The sequence below is a fragment of the Mustela lutreola genome, chromosome 6, assembly GCF_030435805.1.
Source record: "Mustela lutreola isolate mMusLut2 chromosome 6, mMusLut2.pri, whole genome shotgun sequence".
Classification (NCBI taxonomy): domain Eukaryota; kingdom Metazoa; phylum Chordata; class Mammalia; order Carnivora; family Mustelidae; genus Mustela; species Mustela lutreola.
The window spans coordinates 91,431,730-91,448,175 of NC_081295.1; the positions used below are offsets into that span (position 1 = coordinate 91,431,730).

The following is a 16,446-nucleotide window of genomic DNA, read 5'->3' on the forward strand; positions in this document are numbered from 1 at the left end:
TTTTTTTATATCTTCTTCAGAGAAACTATCTATCCAGACCCCTTGTCCATTTTTGAACTGAGCTAACTGTCTTTTCATTGTGAACCAGAGTCCATTTTCACGGATCAAGGAATGGCGGCCCACATAAGCCAGAACCGGCTCAGGGCCAAGGGCGTAGGCCAACACCACAATGCCGAGAACTTCAACAACCAGAATTATGAGGACCTGCAAGCAGCCTGTCTGAGGAGGGGAGAACTGTTCGAGGACTCCTTTTTCCCCGCCGAACCCAGTTCCCTGGGCTTCAACGATCTGGGCCCCAGCTCCAAAAGTGTGCAGAACATTTCCTGGCAGCGGCCTTGTGTGGGTACTGGGAGGAGAGGCAGGGAATGCTCGGCAGAGTGGGAAGACTGTTTGTCACGACCCCCCCATCACTTTGATATTTCCGGTCCCCCGACCTTCTATCCCGACCCTGGATCAGGCCTAGGGACGTTCTGGCTATGCTTAAGCGAAACCTCTTAGAGAACCCCTGGGAAAGTCAGTCACTAACCTTTGCTATCACGTCCTACAACTCTGCCAAGCTGGTCCTGTGGCCTTCCCCATCAGGTGCCATGTTTTCCCCTAGAACTTGGAGGTGAATGTCGTTCCCCAGGAATGGTGAGAGGGAGGTTGGGAGGGGTTGTCTTGGACCCCCTAAAATCTTTATTCCTTCACCACAGCAAATCACAAGCACCCCTCACTTCATCGTGAATGGGCTGAGTCCAACAGATATATGCCAAGGCGTACTTGGTGAGTGGGGAGCAAGAAAACCAGTGTGGAAGGAGGGGGTGAAATGAGGAAGATGGCTGAGGTAGGAGGTGTGCCAGGGTGTCTTTTGAAGAGCTGGGACCCCTAGATTCAGATGATCTCTCTTCCCCTTCCACTCTGGAGAGGATAGCAAGACTGTCAGGAATATTTTTCCTATTCCGCCTGGTGCGATTCCAGTCCCTCCTGTTGCTGTCTAGGTCTGGGAGTAAGCTGGGTGGTCTGTTAGTTACCCATTGCTAAACAATCAGTTGCCCCCAGACTTAGTGATTTAAAGCAATGACAAACATCTATCACCTCATAATTTGTGAGGAACATACCAGGTAGGGTCTGGCTCAGAGTTTCTCATGAGGCTACAGTCAAGATATCAGGCTTCCCCTAGGACCATCTGAGTGTCTGCACAACTTGTTAGCTGTTGCCCCAGACAGAGTGATCTGAGAGAGAACAGAGAGGAAACCATCATGCCTTTTGCAGCCTCCTTTCAGGAGAACACTCAGGTCACCTCCGCTATATCCCATTTGTTCGAAGCAAGCTGGAAATCTGACCCTCACTCCTCACCTGAGGGGAAGGAATTAGGCTCCACTTCCTGAGGGGAGGATTGACAAAGAGCTTGTGGACATACCTCTAAGCCACTGCAGGTGCCAGGAGTTCCTCAGTCTGATGTATCAAATAAAGGAGCACTGGCTTCCTCAGCCCACTCTCCCACGGGTTCCTATGACAGCCCCAAGGGATAGCTTCCTCCCTCAGGAAGGGTTCCTCCAAATCCTGCTTGTTTCTCCAGGGATAAGACTAGAGCCTGAGTTCTGTGGAATCTGTGGCAGAGAAAAGGGCAGGTTGTGGGCAGGGAGGAAGCCAAGGAAACCCTGGGCCCCATGTCTGCCTCTGTGGCTCACTGGGCTGTGGGAGGAGAACCGGCTTCTTCCTGGTTATGTGTCCTTTTGGCAATGGAGGATTGGAATATCCATAACTTTCCCTCCCCACCTTCTGCCTCCCCTCAGCAAGGGTACCCCAAGGCATCCAGGAGGGCATTGGTAATCACAGATGCTTTCCCAGTACCCGCGGCATCAGCCTGGCCTGGAATACTCACTCAGGGTACCACCGCACCCGCAGCCCCACCCAGCAAAGTCTGAGGTACCCAGGAGAGAGAGTTCAATAGATGACCTTGGCCTAGGGATACTGCCGTTAGCCCCCATCAACACCTAGGCCCAGGGACCCAGCTGGGGTACAGACTAAGCTGCTTGGGTCTCCAGTATTAAGTGGGTGACATCAGGGAGTGCTTTCTTGATTATTACACCAATGTAATCATAGAGTAGAAGTAGAAGGCAGGCAGTATGGGGAAGATGACTGGATTTGTTCAAGGGATGGGAGAATACTGGCTGTCTCCACAAAGCAGATATCCACAGCAGTTCTCAGGGTAAGGAGCAAGATGAAGGCCAAATATCTCCTCCTCAAATCCAAAAACCAAAGTATGTGGCTCTAATTTGTGAATCTGTTACCTAATAGGAAAGGAAAAGAGGCTCACAGCCAACACCCTCCACCCTGCCCCCAGAGCCTTTCGCTTCAGCCCAGTTTCTCCCTACAGATTCCTTCCTGAACATTCCTCAGGGGGAGGGTCAAAGGAGGCGCTTCTCTGTGGGGGAGGGGCCACAGAGGCTGTTCCTGCTCCTTTAGGGCTTGGATTCTGGGACCCACACTCACCTATGGGAGGGCTTGAGAGGCAACCCCCTTCCTGTCTTTCCAGGGGACTGCTGGCTGCTGGCTGCCATTGGCTCCCTTACCACATGCCCCAAACTGCTGTATCGTGTGGTACCCAGGGGGCAGAGCTTCAGGAAAAACTATGCTGGCATTTTCCATTTTCAGGTGAAGGATGATTTGAAAGCCAGAGTTGTTTTATGCTGTGTGTATGAGAGAGACAGACAGATAAAAAAAAGGGGAGGGAGGAAGAAGAAGAATGACATGTGCTTGGAATTTACCTTTCTTTTCTTTTTGAAAAATAACATTTATTAGGGTGGGCTTTTATCTAATTATCAGAGAAATGTCTGCTCACTAAAGAAATCAGGTAGGCTGATTTTTTAAAGCCCAGAGAGAAAATAATTGTTATCAGTTTGTGGCTCTCCTTCTGCTTCTCTCTCTCTCTCTCTTTCTCTCCCTCTCTGTCTCTCTGTCTCTTCCTCTTGGTAGAAGTGTGTGTGCATGTGCGTGTGTGTGTTTATGTGTTTTGTGTATATGACACTGGGAGTCAACAGTCAGTCAGGGTCACATTATTTTTGTAATCTGCTCCTTCAGTTTAGTGACATGTGGACAAATTCCTCACATCACAAAAATGTTTCTGAGAATCACAAGAGTTTTTTTAAAACCTCAGAAATCCTGAAGCCCAAGGTCAAAATGCGGCTGGTGTCTCTCTGGAGGCCCGGCAGAAACTGGAGCTGAGGCTGGAGGCAAGCTTCAAGCTTTTCATTGCCTTTCCCACACCCCTCAGCCATTCAGGGGAGGGGCCTGTCCGCCTCAGGCGTGTCCCTGATCCTGGCCACCAGGAGGTGCTCGAGTAACACAGTTTTTATACAAGGCTTGTGCGTGTGTGTGTGTGTGTGTGTGTGTGCGCGCGCGCACACGCGCCCAGGGGAAAAGTGGGGGATGTGGGGTGGGGGCGTGCGTGGGGGGAGTAGGAGTGGGGGTGTGGAGGTGTGTGGGAGGGGGTGCACGCCTGTGCTTGGAGGAAGGCCTGGGCAGACAGATACCCTAAGCCCCACTGAGGTCCACCTTGCTGCCCACAGATTTGGCAGTTTGGGCAGTGGGTGGATGTGGTGGTGGACGACCGGCTGCCCACAAAGAATGGCAAGTTGGTGTTCGTGCATTCCGCCGAGCGCACTGAGTTCTGGAGCGCCCTGCTGGAGAAGGCATATGCCAAGTGAGTGTCCCAAGCTGGGCATGCCTCCAAGCCTTCCCTGAGAGCTGGCAGCTAGGGGGGCAACTGGAATCAGGGGAAAAAGCAAACGGAGGTCAGGGCATCCCTTCCTTCCCTCCCCTCACCCTCCCATGCCCAAGCTGACCTCTCTATCCTGGAGCACAAAAGTGCCCTCTCTTTGCCCACAGGCTGAACGGGTCTTATGAAGCGCTGTCAGGGGGCAACACCGTGGAGGGCTTTGAGGACTTCACGGGGGGTGTGACCTATAGCCTCCAACTCCAGAAGCCCCCTCGGAACCTGCTGAGGATGCTTAGGAAGGCCATCGAGCGATCCTCCCTCATGGGCTGCTCCATCGAAGTAAGCCATTCCTGGTCCTGCCTCAGGGCCTTTGCACCTGCTGTGGCTTTCACCTAGAAGGGTCTTTCCCCCAGAGAGCTGCATGACTAGCTCCTTCTCATTTACATTTCAGTTCAAATGCCCCTACTTTGGCTTCTCTTCTCCACCTCCAAATTTAAATCAGTTGCTCCTAACCTCATATGCTCTCTACTTTGTTTTTATTTTCATCTTAACATTTATGGTGCTCTGTCATGGTCTTACTTATCAATGTCATTATTCACAGTCTATCTTCTCCTGGCTGTTTCAGTCAGTGAGGGCAGTGACTTGTCTCATTCACTGCTGTATGCCGGGACTCAGGGTGCTGCTTGGCATACTATACACACCCAGCAAATATTTATTCAAATAAATAAATGAGCCCAGACTGCAGCCATATGACTCCACAGTTGGCATTTTTGGGCTTTTATCCCAGAGAAGTGAAGACTTATGTCCACACAAAATCCCGCACACAAATGCTCACAGTGACTTTATTCATCGTGGTCAGAAACTGGGAACAGTCTAGATGTCCTTCGATGAATGAATCATTAAACTGTGGTGCACATATGCCATAGGCCATGACTCAGCAATAAAAGGAAATGAAATATTGATACACGCAACTACGTGGATGAATCCCAAGGGAAATATGCTGAATGAAAAAAGCCAAGAGAGTTCCATGCTGTATGATTCCATTTCCCTAATGGTCTTGAAATGACAAAATTTTTTAAAGATTTTATTTTATTTATTATTATTATTATTAATTATTTAGAGACACAGAGAGAGAGAGAGAGAGAATCCCAAGTGGGCTCCACACTCATCACAGAGCCCGACTTGGGCTCGATCTCACCACCCTGAGATCATGATCTGAACCTGAAGTCAAGAGTTAAACATTTAACCTTTTAACCAACTGAACCACCCAGGCACCCCTTTTAAGATTTTTTTTTAGGGTGCCTGGGTGGCTCAGTCATTAAGCCTTCAGCTTGGGTCATGATCCCAGTGTCCTGGGATCGAGCCCGATGTCAGGCTCCCTGCTCAGGGGGAAGCCTGCTTCTCCCTCTCTCACTCTCCCTGCCTGTGTTCCCTTTCTCACTGTGTCTCACTCTGTCAAATAAATAAATAAAATTTTTTTAAAAAGATATTATTTTTAAGTAATCTCTGCACCCAACATGGAGTTCAATCTCACAACCCAGAGGCCAAGAGTGGCATACTCCACCAACTGAGCCCACCAGGTGCCCCAAAATGACAAAATGTTTTTAAAATGGAGAACAGAGGCGCCTGCGTGGCTCCATCATTTAAGTGTCTGACTCTGGATTTTGGCTCAGGTCAAGATCTCAGATCCTAGGATCTGCCAGGCTCAGGTTCATGCTCAGCAGGGGTCGGGGAATCTACTTGAAGATTCTCTCCCTCTGCTCCTCTCCCCACTGCCCCCGCACTTACATGCTCTCTATCTCCTAACTGAATAAATAAATAAATATAAAATAAAATAAAAATAAATTGGAAGTGGAGAACAGATGAGCCATTGTGAGAGGGCAGGGAGGAGCGTAGCCAGAAGAGGCTGGCATGGTCATAAGAGGGCAGCACAGAGGATATGTCCGGTGCTGGGATGGTCCTGCTGTGGGACCCTGCTTGTGGGGCAGGGTACTACCCACGTGGTACAATGACACAGAACATACACAAAGGACTACTGGTGAGAGTGGGGACATTTGTAGAAGACTGACACATTACATCAACCTCAGCGTCCCGGTATTGATATTGTACTATAGGTTTGCCAGATGTTACCATGGGGGTTTGGAGAGCGCAGGCTCTCTCTGGATTGTTTCTTTTTTAAGGTAGGCTTCCTGCCCAGTGCGGGGCTTGAACTCATGACCCCAAGACCAAGAGTCGCCTGCTGTACTGGCTGAGCCAGCCAGGTCCCCTCCCTGGATTATTTCTTACAACTGCCTGGGAATCTACAATTCTTTGCAAATACCAGGTTTAATTAAAAAACAACAACAACAACAACAACAACAACTGAATCCCAGGGCACCTGGATGGCTCAGTCAGTTAAGCATCTGCCTTCGGCTCAGGTCATCATCCTGGGGTCCTAGGATCAAGTTCTGCATCAGGCTCCTTGCTCAGTGGTGAGTCTGCTTCTCCCTCTCCCTCTGCTCCTCCTTCTGCTCGTGCTCTCTCTCTCAAATAAATAAAATCTTTTAAAAAACTGAACCCCAAGAATGCTCACATCTCTTTGCGGGCCCCAGTGCCTCTGACTGGATCCTGACTTCCTCTCCTTCTCTGTTCCGCAGGTTACCAGCAATAGTGAGTTGGAGACCTTGACCCAGAAGATGCTGGTGAGAGGGCATGCTTATTCCGTGACCGGCATCCAGGATGTGAGTCTGCCAACCACACCCTCCCCGGAGACCCAGGAGAAGGCAGAGAATCTCTCCTGCCTGAGGTCCTTGACCTTGGGCCACATCCTCCCACCAGGTCTGGTACCAAGGTCGGGCAGAAACCCTGATTCGGGTCCGGAATCCCTGGGGCCGGATCGAGTGGAATGGAGCCTGGAGTGACAAGTAAGTGTCCCTGACCAGCACTGTCAGGGGTGAGGGGCAGAGCGAGACAGTGCCACTGACAAACTGGCCAAGCCCTCCCCAGGAGATTCTCCATTCAACTCAGGAGCCCCACAAGGCAGGCATTCAGGGGTGGGGGAATCCCTTGGGGAGGATCAAATGCCTCCTTAGCCCTGCCCCTGTCCCTCCATTGCCTGTCTCTGCTCCAGCGCCAGGGAGTGGGAAAGTGTGTCTCCGGACCTCCAGAACCAGCTCCTGCTCCGGAAGGAGGACGGGGAGTTCTGGTCAGTACAGCTTGGGGTGGGCTTCCTTCCTTTCCTCTGCCACCCTCCCACCTGTGCCTTTGATGGAGAGGCTCCTTAGGCGGGGGGCAGGGGGGAAGCGCTATGGGTATGGGGATGCCGCAGGCTCCAGCCGTTGCCCTCTGTCCCCCCACCCCACAGGATGTCCTACAAAGACTTCCTGGACAACTTCACGCTGCTGGAGATCTGTCACCTGACGCCCGATGCCCTCTCCGGGGACTACAAGACCTGTTGGCACACCACCTTCTATGAGGGCAGCTGGCGGCGCGGCAGCAACGCGGGAGGCTGTAGGAACCACCCAGGTGTGTGAGGGGACACAGGGGCCCCACGGATCCCACCCAGCCCTGTCGAGGAGGCAGGCCCGGGATTGGGCAGCCCGTCCACCCCAGGGAAGGGCAGAGCCATGCTGACCTGCTTCATTCACAGACACATTCTGGAGCAACCCCCAGTTTAGGATCTCTCTCCCTGAGGAGGATGATGAGGACAACCCAGAGGACAACCAAGCCGTGTGCACCTGCCTGGTGGCCCTTATGCAGAAGAACTGGCGACAGGCGCGGCCCCGGGGAGCCCAGCTGCAGACCATTGGCTTTGTCATCTACGAGGTGGGCACTCCGGCGGTTCTCCCAGCCAGTCTTGCTCCTTCTCCTGGCCTCACCCCTGCAACACCCTTCCAAAGCCCTTACGAATAGGAAAGAGGAAGGAGATGGAACGTCAGGGATGAGGCTACTTGCCCAAGTTTGCACCCCCAAGGCTGTGTTCTGACACCCCAGAGCCTGTGTCCTAATTCCCAGACCCTCTGAGCCTTTTCTGCACCATCCTCGAGTCTCCCCACAGATACCCCACACCGAGCACTGACTCCAGCAGCCAAGATAAATCCCTCACAATGTTTCCAAAATCATACTTTGCAAAATCCTATAAATGACCATTTGTTCAAAAAGTTATGGAGCTCCCGCTATGTACCAGGCCCCAGTCCAGTCTCCACTGGGGCAGTAGTGAACAAACGTAGACACAAGTCTTGCCCTCCTTCTAGTCTGTGAACCCACCAGGTTAACAGACATCAGACATTCCTCCAGATATTTCCAAGGTTAGATGTGGTCCTTCGGGAAAAGCTATATTCTCTGCTTTCCACCCAGAGATCTATAGAGCATCAGCGTGTTAAAGGCTCTGGTCATCCCTATAGGAGAACAACCCATTTATCTTCGTCTAAGCCACCTTTTCAGAAGTATGTTCAGTGCTCAATTTCAGTAATCACCTATGAACTTCCTGCAGGGTAGGAGTGTTCCGTGGAAAATGCTTGCGTTCAGGAAAATGCTCTCCTTTTTCCTTTGTATAAACTGTACCTTGCTCTTCCAAACTTAGGGACTATCAGTATTAACACTAGGACTCTGAGCTATTCAAGCCCATGCCCCACCCCATCACCAGTGTCCCAGTGCTCTTAACTTCCCCTAACACACACACACGCACACACACGCACACCTCCTGGCTTCTAACGGCCTGAGCCCCTTCACCTTCACCATCCTGGGGTTCTCACCTCTCTCTCTTTCTGACCTCTCCTAGGTCCCAAAGGAGGTACAGAAGACATGGGGCTTGATTCTGGGCAGGCGCTGCCCCACCTCTGGCAAAGGGTGGATTTCAGCAAAGGGTTCTCAGGGCCGCTGGAGGCCTCTGGGTTAGGATTCCAGTGCCCTGGGGCCCCAGGTGGGAGTTGGGGCAGGAGATCTTCCTGGGATTGCTTGCCAGTTGGGTGGTGTCCAGGACTGGTCAGTTTGTGGTGACGCCTCCCACAAACTGTGCCCAGTGTAGCTTCACTTTTGGGGTCCGCCTCTCCTTACCCTCCCATGCCAGCCCTGTACCCACCTCCAAGGCTCATATAGTTTCAGAACATCCAGGATTTTCGCTTGAAGAAGGACTTCTTCATCAAGTATCAGGACCACGGCTTCTCAGAGATCTTCACTAACTCACGGGAGGTGACCAGCCATCTCCGGCTGCCTCCAGGGGAATATGTCATCATTCCCTCCACCTTTGAGCCCCACAAGGATGCTGACTTCCTGCTTCGGGTCTTCACAGAGAAGCACAGCGAGTCCTGGTGAGGAGCCCTACCTTGGTCCTCCAAGACCACCTGCCCAAGAGCTCCAGGATGTCACCCTTAGCGAGCAACCATCAGGTCCTCCCCAACTCCACCCCCATTTTAAGTCAGGGAAACTGAGGCACAACGATGGGGGAGTCCCAGCTGGGAGCAAACCAGAATCAGGACCTGGATCCCATGCAGCCTGTTCCACATTGCTTCAGATACATGACATGACCTCTCCTCATGACCACCCCCACTAAAATCCCTGTCTCCCTGATCCCGGATAATTTCCAAGGCTTCCTTCACTTTTGCTCAGGGAACTGGATGAAACCAACTATGCTGAGGTACTCCAGGAGGTGAGGGGATGCTGTGGGGTGGAGGGAGGAGAGGAAGCACCTGGGGAGTGTGAAGGAACTTTCTGGAACGGGTTCCTTTCCCACTCCTTTCCCTGCAGGAGAAATTCTCTGAGAAGGACATAGATCCGGACTTCATACGTTTGTTTGAGATAGTGGCAGGAGGAGAGGTGAGAGGCTGAGCGCTGGGTGCCCAAAGGAGGTGGCCAGGGTGAAGGTGTCAGAGTAGAGGTTTACTGTCCCCCTCCCTAGGACAAGGAGATAGGCATGTATGAGCTACAGAAGCTCCTCAACAAGGTGGTCACCAAACGTGAGTCTTCCAACCGCCAGACCCCACTCACAACTTTTCCCTGCAGCTTCCTCCTCACCTCGACCCTCCCTCCCTGCATCCCCCTGCAATGCCCCGCTCACTCCTTCTGTCTTCCTGCCCCTTTCCTCCCTCACAGTCAAAAACTTCAGGACCCAGGGCTTCGGCCTAGACGTGTGCCGCTGTATGGTCAACCTCATGGATGTATCTTCTTATCCAGGGGTCTCCCACCGCTGACCCCCTGACCCCCCCCAAGCTTGACCCCCCAGAGGTGGCCCCTCTCTGGCCATCCATGCCCTCCTTCCTGCTGGGGATTCGGCTCTGAGGTAGCAAAAGAAGCCCATTCTGGCTAGTGCTTGCACAGGAACCCCTGGCCTCACGGCCCCCCACTCAGAGAGCCCCTCTGCTTCCCCAGCCCCAAGTTTCCCTCTTTTCTCCCTCCGCTGGCATCCTTGACCACCTCTCAGAAAGATGGCTCTGGCAAGCTGGGGCTTCCCGAATTCCAGATCCTGTGGAAAAAAATCAAGAAATGGACGGTAAAAAAAAAAAAAAAAATTACAAGGGCAGTTTATGGTGGGCAGGAAGGGAGGTCCTCAAGAGCGATGGGATTAGTAAGGATGATGCTAGAACAGGAGCCCCCAACTAGACACACGCATACACAGGACAGGACAGGATCTTTTTTCTTTTTTAAGATTTTATTTATTTATTTGAACAGTGAGGGAGAGAGCACAAGCAGGGGGAGTGGCAGGCAGGCAGGCAGAGGGAGAGGCTCCCCATCGAGCAAGGAGCTGATGTGGGGCAACAGGACAAGGTCTGTTGAAGTGTTGGTGTCCTGGCCAGTCAGAATATTTAACAACCAGTATAACCCAGGAATCAGCTAGCTCAAAGGTACATGCACAGGGCCCAGTTGGGAATGGGTCTTTCAGAACACTGACTTGGTTTCCAAGCCCCTCTCCTTGCCAGACGTCCCCTACAGTCACGAGAGTGGGCACTCAGGGAGTGGGCCCAGGCATGCAGCCTTGGGTCTTGGGCAATCCTTGTAGGTTACCTGTTCTAAAGCAATTCATTACTTCCACCGCCCCTCCATGCACACGGCCCGACCGACCTCACCTGTCCGTCCCTTCAGGACATCTTCCGAGAGTGTGACGAGGACAACTCGGGCACCTTGAACTCCTATGAGATGCGCTTGGCACTCGAGAGGGCAGGTTAGCAGGGGGTCAGGAGAGGGTTTGGGGGCAAGGAGGGAGGAAGCAGTGTCCAGAGGGCTGGACTCCCCCTCCGCACTCCCCTCCCTCCCAGGCATCAAGCTGAATAACAAGGTGACGCAGGTGCTGGTGGCCAGGTACGCAAACGACGACATGATCGTGGATTTTGACAGCTTCATCAGCTGTTTCCTGAGGCTGAAGGCCATGTTCAGTGAGTCAGTCCTCTGCCTGCTCCCCACCCTGGGCTAAGGACCAGGGGCCGCCTCCTACACACCCACACGAGTAGCAGGGCTCCCAGACCACGCCATCTTAAGAGCATGGGTGATACGGGTTCAAATCCCAGCTCTGCCTCTTGGTGGCTCTGTGCCTTGAGCAAATCATTTATGTCTCTGTGCTTCTGTCCTCTGTTCTCATCTATAAAATGTGGGCAACAATAGTATTGCCCTCCTAGGGTGGAGGTCCTGAATATAAGGGTTTGCATATGGCTCATGGCAAGGCCATGAGATGTTCTCCTTAATCCCTTTCCTGGCAAAGGGTTTCCTGGGAAGCAGCAAGGAACAACTTCTTCCTCCCTTTCATCCTTCCTCTTGGGAAATGGGTCTTACCAACCACAGACTCAGCTCCCAAACCCCTCCCCTTGCCTCCTTTCCTAAACAGCATACTTTCTATCCATGGACCCCGAGAATACTGGCTATATTCGCTTGAATCTGAACCAGGTACGTGGAAGGGATCTTCTGGCACCCACCCCCACTCACGGCTCCCCCAGCCATCCTGCCCATGCCCCCTCCCATCCTTGGATCTGTTTTTCTCCCCACAGTGGCTGCAGACCACCATGTGGGGATAGAGGATCCTCAAGGAGCCTGGCTCCCACCACCCCCAGCACCCCACCACTGTGGGGCTTCTGGCCCCAGAGCAGGGGCCTCCTTGTTGCTCTGGGCTCTGCGGTCTCTGCTGATGGAATGGGCTCCAGCTAGTGGCCCCGGATGCCGAGCTTTTCTCCAGCTCCAAGCCCTCCAGCATCCACCTTCCCAGCCCATTGTGTTTCCTTTCCTCCCCAGCCTGCTTCTGGTGGCTGGATTCCCCCATCTCCCCCTCCCCCCAGTATATTTTACCGAGATTGTCACTTCTCTAGTGGCTGTGGAGGCTCTCCACACTTTCCTGCTCACACCTACCCGCTCACTACCCCTCCTGGCACAGCTCCCCTCTTCTCTGCTTCACGTGGAAGGCGTTATTATAATAAACAGTCCATGCCACTGGCTTCCATGTCTTCGTGTATCTATGCCAAGAGAATTCCTGGCAGGGGTGGAAAACACTTACATAGCCCCAAAGAGGGGCCCCAGGAGCTCTCAGGGTGTCACCCTACTTCCAGGGAAGAAGGCAGGACTGTCACAAAACTAGAGGGCGCTGTTGACGGCTTTATGTGCGGTCCCAGGGTTGCTAAAAGCACAGCAGGCCCTCCCAGCTGACTCTATGGAGCAAGGTACCAAGGGGCAGCATCAGGGGAGATAGCACTGGGCAAAGTTAGGGACCTACAGGGCCCTAACCTCTTCTCTTCTCTTGGGGCCTGCAAAGATGTTAGTGTGGGCATCTCAAAGGTCAAAAATCCAACACCCACACCAGCTAGCTGATGGTAGAAATGAACCAACACTCCTGGGTGTGAGGCCTATAGCTTCGAGAACTATGGCAACAAGTGAGTTCGATCCTGCCTGAAAGGTGTTCTGTTTCAAATAATTTTTATGCTTAGAGACTTGCTGCCTGCCAAACTACTGCCCTCGCAGGAAGGATCAAGGACCTTGGAGTCTCTACCCCAGATCCCCCCTTCCCCAGCCTCCAGCCACTCCCTGCAGTGAGAAGCCCAGACCACCTACAACACCCCCTCAACTACACATCACCCACCTATCCTTCCAGATCTTTCCATGGTTTCCCCTCTGGTATCTCTGGCCTGGGCACCCGGTCCTGTGTTTGCAAGCTTTTTAGTCTCTTGGACAGAGACTGCCCCCAGATCCCTTAGCTTGGGGACCTGTTGACCTTAAATGCATCTAGATCCTTCCTGTGTCTGTGTGCACTTTTGTCCTGGACAGGGGGAGGGTGCGGGGCTGGCTTCAAATCCCTCCTGCAGCCCTGCACTGAAGCTTCTTACCATTTGCATGGACATCCACCCCTCTTATGCTTAGCTGGGGGCTGGGATTCCAACACCCACCCCCAACCCTTGGCCCCAGCCATCCAGTGACTGATTTCTCTGCACCAGCCCTGCCCACTGCCTCCTTTGTGGCCTCAAAGATGAAACCGAGTCAGCCACCCTCTCCCTCCCCTGCTGCTCCCACCACTTCCCAAAAATCATCTCCACAGGCCACCCCCGTCTTCCTTCCTCTGCTCCCTACAAATATTGTCTGAGAGGTCATGCTCTCTTAAGGAGCCTCTTAAAGTTGGGTTTCTGCGCCCCACCTTCTGCCACCCTTTCTCCCCAGAGTTGCTCTCTAAGGAGCCAAGAAAGGGGGCAGGGCAGGGATCATTTGGGGTGGCCTGGAAACTAGCAGGTCCTTTGAGGTTTGGAGAGGTTCTGGAGAGTCCCAGCGGGTTCTGGGAAGCCTGGCAAGATGCTGACCCCACCTCTTGTTCCTTGCCCTAGCACGAGATGCTGCCAACTTTGGGCTGGGTGATTTTCGGCAACTTATTTTATTTCTCTGACAGTTTCCTTTTCCTCAACTGTGGACTGGCGAAGTTAATAAAAATTTCACTGAGTAATTTTAAAAATCAAATTGGCTTTATGAACAGTTCATGAATCCAACAGCATCCCACCTAGCAAACAGAAAAAAGCTCTGTGCAGCTGTAGAGAAGAAAGGTTTGTTAAGGCAGAGAGGAGGGGAAGAGGAGGGGATTATACCAGCAAAGAGGGTATTGTTTTAGGTAAGGTCTCCCTTCTAAGGGGCACAGGAGGCGCCTATCTGTAAATTTCCTAGTGCTCCCCCGGGACTTCCAGGGGACTTCCAGGTTGGCTGGTTAGACGTCACTCCTGGGGGGATTGAAATGACAAAGAGTTTAGGTATTAAGTCTTGGTTTGCTGATGTGGGGACTTAACATAAGTGACTCCATGCAGGGCCTGTGATTTTCTTTTTAGCAACATCTCCTTTTGATTAGATTCTAAGCTTAACTGAGACAGGTGATCAAAATGTAAGGCATTCTATGACTACGGTTAGTCATAGGTTACAACTTCAGGTTCACAATTGTTGTTTGTTTGTTTGTTTTTTTAAAGATTTTATTTATTTATTTGACAGAGAGAGATCACAAGTAGGCAGAGAGGCAGGCAGAGAGAGAGAGGAGGAAGCAGGTTCCCTGCTGAGCAGAGAGCCCAATGCGGGACTCCATCCCAGGACCCTGAGATCATGACCTGAGCCAAAGGCAGAGGCTTTAGCCCACTGAGCCACCCAGGCTCTCTTCACAGTTGTTTTTAAGTAATCTCTACACCCAACATGGGGCTTGAACTCAGAACCCAGACATCAAGAATCTCATGCTTTTTTTTCTTTTTTTTTTGAAAGATTTTGTTTATTTATTTGACAGACAGAGATCAAGTAGGCAGAGAGGCAGGCAGAGAGAGAGAGGAGGAAGCAGGTTCCCTGCTGAGCAGAGAGCCCAATGCGGGACTCCATCCCAGGACCCTGAGATCATGACCTGAGCCAAAGGCAGAGGCTTTAGCCCACTGAGCCACCCAGGCTCTCTTCACAGTTGTTTTTAAGTAATCTCTACACCCAACATGGGGCTTGAACTCAGAACCCAGACATCAAGAATCTCATGCTTTTTTTTCTTTTTTTTTTGAAAGATTTTGTTTATTTATTTGACAGACAGAGATCAAGTAGGCAGAGAGGCAGGCAAAGAGAGAGGATGAAGAAGGCTCCCCACGGAGCAGAGAGCCCGATGTGGGGCTCGATCCCAAGACCCTGGGATCATGACCTGAGCTGAAGGCAGAGGCTTTAACCCACTGAGCCACCCAGGCGCCCCAAGAATCTCATGCTTTTAAAAAAAAAAAAAAAAAAGTTGCATACTCCACCGAGTCAACAGGTGTCCCAAAGTTCATAATTTTTAAGCTCATTGTCCTCTTCATTGTTTTTCTGACAGTCCAGTCTTCAGGAGATCACATGCTGGGTGGTCAGCAGCTGGGAACACCATTTAAAGCTTTAGAGAGAGCACAATGCACCGGGGAAGTTATTGTGATTATTATAAACAGGATAATCCCTAACGTCTGGAGTGCACTTCAGACCCAAACCAATGAAAATCAAATAAGTCAAAGGGACACCCTGCGATCTTGTGCCATTGAGTTTCAACTTCCCCAGAAGAGTTAATCCCGGTGCAGCAAGTGGGGTTGGCCACAGCTCAGACACCTCTTTGCTTGGAGGCTATCCTATTGTAAAGAATAGTTTCATCTGGAGAGCTGGAAGGATTTGTCAGGCCGCTATTGTCTTAGTGAGTAAGAGTTGAGGAGTTAAGAGTTAACTCTTTTAAGAGTTAAGGAGAGGTTTCTGATCATATTCTTTTTTCTTTCTTTTTTTTTTTTTTTTTTTTCAGATTTTGTTGATTTATTTGAAAGGGAGAGAGAGCACAATCAAGGGGAGCAGCAGAGGGAGCTGGAGAAACAGGCTCTCCACTGAGCCAGGAGCCCAATGGGGAGCTCAATCCCAAGACCCCGAGATCATGACCAAGGCGAAGACAGATGCCTGACCAACTGAGCCCCCCAAACACCCTGATCATATTCTTATTTATGTTTCCTCCTAACCAGGAAAGTATGGCTCTGTCAAAGCGAGCAAGTCCTGCCTCCTAGTAGGTCTTTTCTAACTGGAAGATGTAAATCCAGAGGAGTCAACCAATGAGATGTCTAATTCCACTTGTAAAAAGCTGGGGGCCCAGTGAGTTGAGAAACCCTGAGAGGCATTGCCTGGCTATGTCCCAGCCATCTAAACATTCATAGGCCCACGGACAGTGATAACTACCAAAGACAAAGGACAAACCCGACAGGGCCCAAACCACTTTCACCAAAGTGGCAGGGTGAATGGACAGATAGGAGTTTTGGATGTCAAATCCAGCAGTCTGAAAGGCCAAGGTTACCTCCCTCAGCAATGGTCGGAGAGACACTGATGATGTTATCTTTCCAGGCCAGTGCTGGAATGAAAAAAAAGAAAGGTTTCCTATTCAGTTAAAGCATGAGGTCTCGATCAGGCCACTTGGAGGAAGCAGTCTACCGCGATGTGGCTACTTCTCTTCCTTGTCGCGTGGATGGGCGGTCTCCTGGGCTGTGTAGGACCCAGGTCAGGTGGAGCCTTCTCCAGCTCCAAGATGCACATCCAAGATTTAAGCCCTTGAAGTTTGGCTGTCATCTGGCTAGTGAGGAGGACCTGCCCTTAGTCCCTTCCAAAGACATTCAAGGGCAGTCTTTGTTCTTACCAGTTCAGTTGTATGATTGGAACATTTTCAGAAATCTGTATTTGAGAGAGCTTGTCAGATTCCCTTCCACGAATTCCTATGAAGATAAAGCACAGTTGCAGGAAATTTTGTAGAAGTCTCTGAATACAGCAATAACTGCTGATAAATGATAAAAGACTTAAAAATGACCTGGGTT

General features: G+C 51.5%; 1 long non-coding RNA gene across 6 annotated transcripts in view; it reads right to left on the reverse strand.

The window, feature by feature from the left end:
* Positions 1–1,317: 1,317 nt before the first annotated feature.
* The window catches only part of LOC131834027 (uncharacterized), a 30,922-nt gene continuing 15,793 nt past the window's right edge, over positions 1,318–16,446 (reverse strand). Inside the window, exons 3-6 of one of the 6 annotated variants that reach the window (XR_009354724.1) lie at positions 16,272–16,347; positions 6,276–15,008; positions 2,479–4,703; positions 1,318–1,592 (exon numbers count right to left, since the gene is read on the reverse strand). This is a non-coding gene — a long non-coding RNA (uncharacterized LOC131834027). Of the gene's footprint in view, positions 1,593–2,478; positions 4,704–6,275; positions 15,009–15,820; positions 15,990–16,271; positions 16,348–16,446 lie in introns of those variants that run through there. The other 5 variants (XR_009354727.1, XR_009354725.1, XR_009354726.1 and 2 more) reach the window with 5 other exon arrangements.